This window comes from Nematolebias whitei, chromosome 11 (assembly GCF_014905685.2).
Source record: "Nematolebias whitei isolate Nwh7 chromosome 11, NemWhi1, whole genome shotgun sequence".
NCBI lineage: Eukaryota > Metazoa > Chordata > Actinopteri > Cyprinodontiformes > Rivulidae > Nematolebias > Nematolebias whitei.
Window position 1 is genome coordinate 16579217 of NC_056508.1, and position 5838 is coordinate 16585054.

Here is a 5838-nt window from a genome sequence, read left to right on the forward strand (position 1 = left end):
CTCTCGCCACGTAAGGAAGATTCCTCACAGATTGCTCCAGTCCCTCCTGCATTCCCTTAACCTCTTCCTCTGCCCCTCAGGTGATCCTGTATATATATATATATATATATATATATATATATATATATTGTAAATATCTTCCTGACACCTGTACAGAGACGTCATCACCTTGAATATCACTTTTGTAAATAAACACTGTTCTTTTGGTACTTTGAGTCCTGGTCTCTGTTCAGTTTTCTGGTCCTTCATCCTGGGTACGATCCCGATCATAACATGTGGTAGCTCGGTGGTCTGTGGTTGCGTCAGGAAGGGCATCCGGCGTAAAAATAATTGCCAAATCTTCATGCGACTTAGTTCGCTGTGGCAACCCCTAACGCAGGGAGCAGCCGAAAAAAATAAATAAATAAATAAATAAAAATAAATAAATAAATATATAAGGTGTTTTAACCATTCACACACTTGCACTATTCTAAACAATGTTTCTAAACTCTAAATGCTCTAAAAGAGCACAGAATGTCATGATTTCAGCTCCCTGCTTCTTCTGCTCTTTGCCACATGCAAGTGGTCTTGGCCACGCCCACTTATCCGCTCTGCACACTGATCAGCTGAAGTAGGAAGTTTATCCTGCAGTAAGGGCTGAACAAAGGTGCAGGACGTCCTGAATAATTTAAAATAAGACATTTTAAATAAAAATTATATGCCGAGCGTGCGGCTCATCCATCAATCAGCCAATTGTGTGTCATGCCCACTCTTATTTTGAAAAACCATGATGTGATAGATCGATAAACGAACCGCAAAGTAGTGAGGGACTAATGTACAACAAACATTTAATGTAGCCTGAAGCACCTCCAGCAGTAATATCATAATATTTCTTATGATTGGATCATGTAATGCAAAACTGAAGGTATAAACCATCAAAAAAAGTGGTTCAAAACATCAAAGTTCATGCTCAATAATCCAGGTAGAAAATCCAACAAAGTTCAGTCAGGTCATCTGAACGGTGTCTTGTTTTTGTTGAAACGTTTTGTCCTTCATCCAAAGGACTTCATTAATCCGAGGAGTCACAAACAAACTCTGTCACACAAAAATCTTGGATCTCTCGGACTGATGAAGTCCTTTGGATGAAGGACGAAATGTCTCAACAACAACAAAAAACGTCCAGATGACCTGACTGAACTTTGCTGGATTTTCTACCTGGATTATTGAACTTTTATGTTTGGAATCATTTTGGCTATGGCTGCCTCAGAGGAGTCGACAGGGGAGAGGGCAAACCCCAGGAACCATCTTATCACCAGCAAACTGGTTGGTCCACTATGTGGGTGTGCTGCTTGTGGGACTGAGTTACTTTGTGGCTCCTTGGACTGATGAAGTCCTTTGGATGAAGGACGAAACATATATAAAAAAAAAAAAAGTCCAGATGACCTGACTGAACTTTGTTGCATCAAAAACAGTGTTTGCATGAACTGAAGTTTATGATACTGGTGTTGTTTGAAGACAACAGCAATCTGTTTTAACTCTGTCAGCTCATCAGTCCAGACAGAATTAGCCTCTTTTTTTTATTTTTACTATCTGAGTTTGTTTAAAGAGCTATTCACAACAGGTAAGATAATAACTCTTCATAACCTTTCCATAAAACCTCACTTCCAAAAAAATCTGAACTTTACAACAAATGGTGCCAGTTCAACACCCTGTGCATGATGTGGGTTGTAGGACTGGTATAACTGGCTGCAGATTGCTGTGACCGTAGCAGTGGACTGTTCTAGTGGTGCAAAACATGGTGTGGGAGGGGGGACTGGGCTAATGCCTCTTTGTACAGTGTCAATCTGTTTTCAGTGCAGGGATCTGGGCTGTAATCAAACCCAGCCACTTAAGTCTTCCTCTAAAAGAAGCTCTTTATTCCGCTTCTTGTTTTGGCTTGGCCTCGCTGCGCACATCTTTGGCACGGTTCGCCCACACCAGAGCACGGCAGAGACCGTTAACACTTACTGAGACCAGCCCCACGCTACTTAACCATCCCTTCACCGGCACATTTAGGGCTGAAACGAGAGACATTTAATCGCTTACCTTGCGTCCAACCTCGTTATTATGAAGGTTCATTAGCGTCCGGGCGTTCTGCTTGACCTCCCGAGCGTCGATAAACACTTTAGAGAAGCCCAGGCCGTAGCTGACGTCCGCCGAGCAGCCTCCCCACTTCCATCCTTGGTTGTTACTGTAGAAACCCTGCTTCTCCTTGTCGCAGCTGCAGTCACTCAGGTTGCCCTGCGTGCAGGCGGCTGTGATGGCGTGTGCCACGCCGGCTGCAATAATAGCGTAGGTAAACGCAGCCTCTTTGCTGCCTAGGGGAGAAGAAAAAAGAGTGCTTATAACTTATGGAATGGGTCAGTTTGATAAAAATGTTTAGAAAATGGTTCCTCTCTTAGCTTTTATTGGTAAAGGAGCTTTAAAAAAAAGGCAAAATGGATAAGTTATTAACAGAATGTGTGCTGACATCTCAGTCTTCCTGACGTGCCACTCAAGAGCTGCAGTGTTTTGAAACCTGACCTGGAAACTGTCCTGCCCATGAACCAAAATGTCTGCTGGCGGTACAGTCAACAAAGAAGCATGAATAAGAGGGTTGTCGCCGAGGGAGGGCCATCGATCCTCTCAGAAGCTGTTACATCGTGTGTACACTCATAAGGCGGTGACAGCAGGATCTTCATTCTGCTCTTATCTGTTTCCAAGTCCGACTAACAAATCATTTACACAAAAGGAAATATCGACAAATCGAGTGAAGGTTAATCTGACAGGATGGATCCAGCAAAAGAGTAACTCCAGTTTAAGGAGCAGAGAGAAAGTTAGAGACGCTCAGAGCTCAAATTAGTTCCTGATTGATTTGAGTTTTTGGGAAATTGCAGCAAATATGAAAGTTTGTCTTGTTTTTGTTTTTTTTAGTACTATTACTTTATTGGTATTTTACTGCGAATTTTATCACCTTTCTTTTTACTAAACTCAGTTTTATTTCTATTATCATATTTTTATCTACGATGTTGTAATTCTTTGGTCAGCTGTGTTTTTTTTAATGTGCTATATAAATAAACTTTGACTTGAACTGAACTGAACTGAATAGAGAATCACAGGATCCGAACTTATAATCAAAGTGATGGATTTCTCTTCTCATACAATATTAAACTAAAACCAGCATTCTTTGACGCGATGGGCATCGGTTTGTTTTACTGCCTTATGCTCAGTTCGTGCTCAGTGTATTCGTTGGGGACGACTCCCAGCTACCACCACATCAAATTTCAGCTCAGTATCTGCAGAACCGACTGACTTGTAGCTATTTTCGAGTTTGATCAAGCGGCTCAGCTGTGGCAGTCATCTTGGGCCAAGTCGACTCCAGAAGTTCATCAGTTAAGTGTACATCAAGTGATTTCTGAGAGGTTCGTTAAAATCTGTCAAGATATTTTGCTAACACAGAGACAAACAGAGGCAGTGGGAGATAACCAGCCCTGTCTGAATGTACATATGTCTAAACATAATCCGCACTCTTTTGCTTTTCTTTCTCCAATCTGTGATTTATCGTGGTGCAAACAGGAAACAGCAGATTACGACATCCATCATATCTGAGTGTAAATAAACTCCTCTTGTCACTGTTTGCTCTAAACAAACACCATGCCTTCTTTGTACTTCCTCCTGCCAGACTGTGTACAGCTGCCATGTTTCTGATAAACATCTTGGATGGGTGCCTTTTCCATTGAAAAGAAAAGAAACGCGAGAAAAACTCATATTGAGCCATTAATTATTTGTGACGTTTTTATGGACTCGACAGGCGGCGAGCCAAAGAAGGTGTTCTCAGTCCGTCGGCTCTGACTGCTCCGCTCTGAATTCTCTCCCTTCAGCTCTGAGTGCACAGGTTCACCCCCAGAGATGGTACGAATTGTTCAGAACGTTCATGTTTAAAAGAGAGAAAAACTCAAACTGGGAGCAGCACTCCACCATATCGAGTTCCAGTTCGGACGTCGTTCTGGTCCAGCATTATCCGGCTCCACAAGGTGCACGGTGCACCAGCGTTACGTCATCGCTCTTCCTTTTGCTTCAGGAACGACCGTCCTTTTAGTCTGGACATAACAATGGCTCCTCCACGCTAATCTGACCAGTGAAACCAATCCATTTGGTATGGCTGTCCAAGCTGTAGACTCCAGTGAAAACCAGAGCTTCTGATTGGTGGAAGCACTCATTCATAAAGAAGCAGACTGTCAAACATTTTCATCTCAGCAACATGAGGAGAAATAATCCTTTCATCCCAACACCAGAAGGCAACAATGCCTCAAACAGCTGGCCCAAGCTACCATCCAGTCAGACATGTTTGTGTGATTTAAATATTAATAACTGGGGGGGGGGGGGGGGTAGGACATATTAAAATTGTTATCCCCCGCTGACGATGTTCTTGGGTCTGTGTGAGTGTGCTTGTCTCGTGAATCAGGGTGGATATAAATGAAACTTTCATGAAGTCATCATTAGATGTTCATCTGCAACTGATGAGCCAACCTCATTCAAGATGGCCGCCACAGCAACTTGGAAGATGCAAAAATTGCCCTAACTCGGTCAGTTTTTTAAGATTTTGAGCTAAGACTCAGTGTGGTAGTAGCTGAGCATCTTCCTCAATATTTACTCCAAACGTTAAGTTTTGCTGTATTCCTGCTTAAAACCTTTAACTGTTAGTCAACGCTGTCTGTCTGTTAGCAAAATATTTCATGAACTACTGAATAAAGTTTAGTGAAAGTAATCATTGGTTGCACATTAACTAATGCCCACCACAGCCAATCAACAGTACGCGACACAACAAGTCAATATAACTCAGTCGGTTCGACAGGGACGGTGCTGACATTTGACGTGGTGGTAGCTGAGCATGATCTTCAACACATACTCTGAGCACAATCACTTCTGGTGAGATCTCACACTATCACATGAGATCATGCGTGGCGTCATAAGTTTGACTAAAACTGCTGCAGCTGTTCTCAGCAGATGATTTGAGCTCAACCCTCCTGCTGATCTCCGAGGCCTTTGTTTTAAAACTGAGGCCTCGTGGGTCATTTTGACCCAAGGACAGCAGGAGGGTCAAATCTCTGGCATGAAAGCTGGAGGGTGATGTGGATTCCTCCAACAAATGTTTCATTTCATCTGAACATCTCGTACTGTCATCAAACCACAAATCACTACTTTCACCATCCTCATGGAGTTTAGAGGGAACTTTCAGCCCAGGAGCAGGGAACACTGATTAGGAATATTTCTCGGTCCCATTTTAGCACTGTTAAACTTTGATTTTCCTCTTGGCTACTCCTCACTGTAACGTATACCCGTGGTAAGATCTCCATCCTCGCAGGGGGAGAGCCACAGCACCCATCACTGGACGGAATAAAGACCAGAGAGAATGTGCCTCCTGAGACTGAAAAGAAAGGCTGCCAACGCTCACAGGAGCTTTGTTAACCGGCTTCAAACGCCTTTTTATGCACAGAAAAGAAATGTGGAGCAGAACTAGGGCTGATGTAAGTTAGGCTGGCTCTTTGAGGGATGCTTGTTCCACTGCAGGTGCAACCATGCAGCACAATTGGTGATTTGTGTGCCCCCCTTTTTTTTTTTTTTTTTTTTTTTGTATACAGTGGAGGAGTTTGTAAAGTGCAAATAGCTGAGTGGAGATAAGAAACACCCTCTGAGGTTAGTGTAAAGGATGCCAGTGGGCAAAATAGGTCCGATTTACCAGTTAGGTGGTGAGTTTGGTTAAAATTGATCATTTTTGTAATGAACATCATAATAATAGTCGTGCGTAATTTTTGGATAAGGCGCACACACGGTGATTGG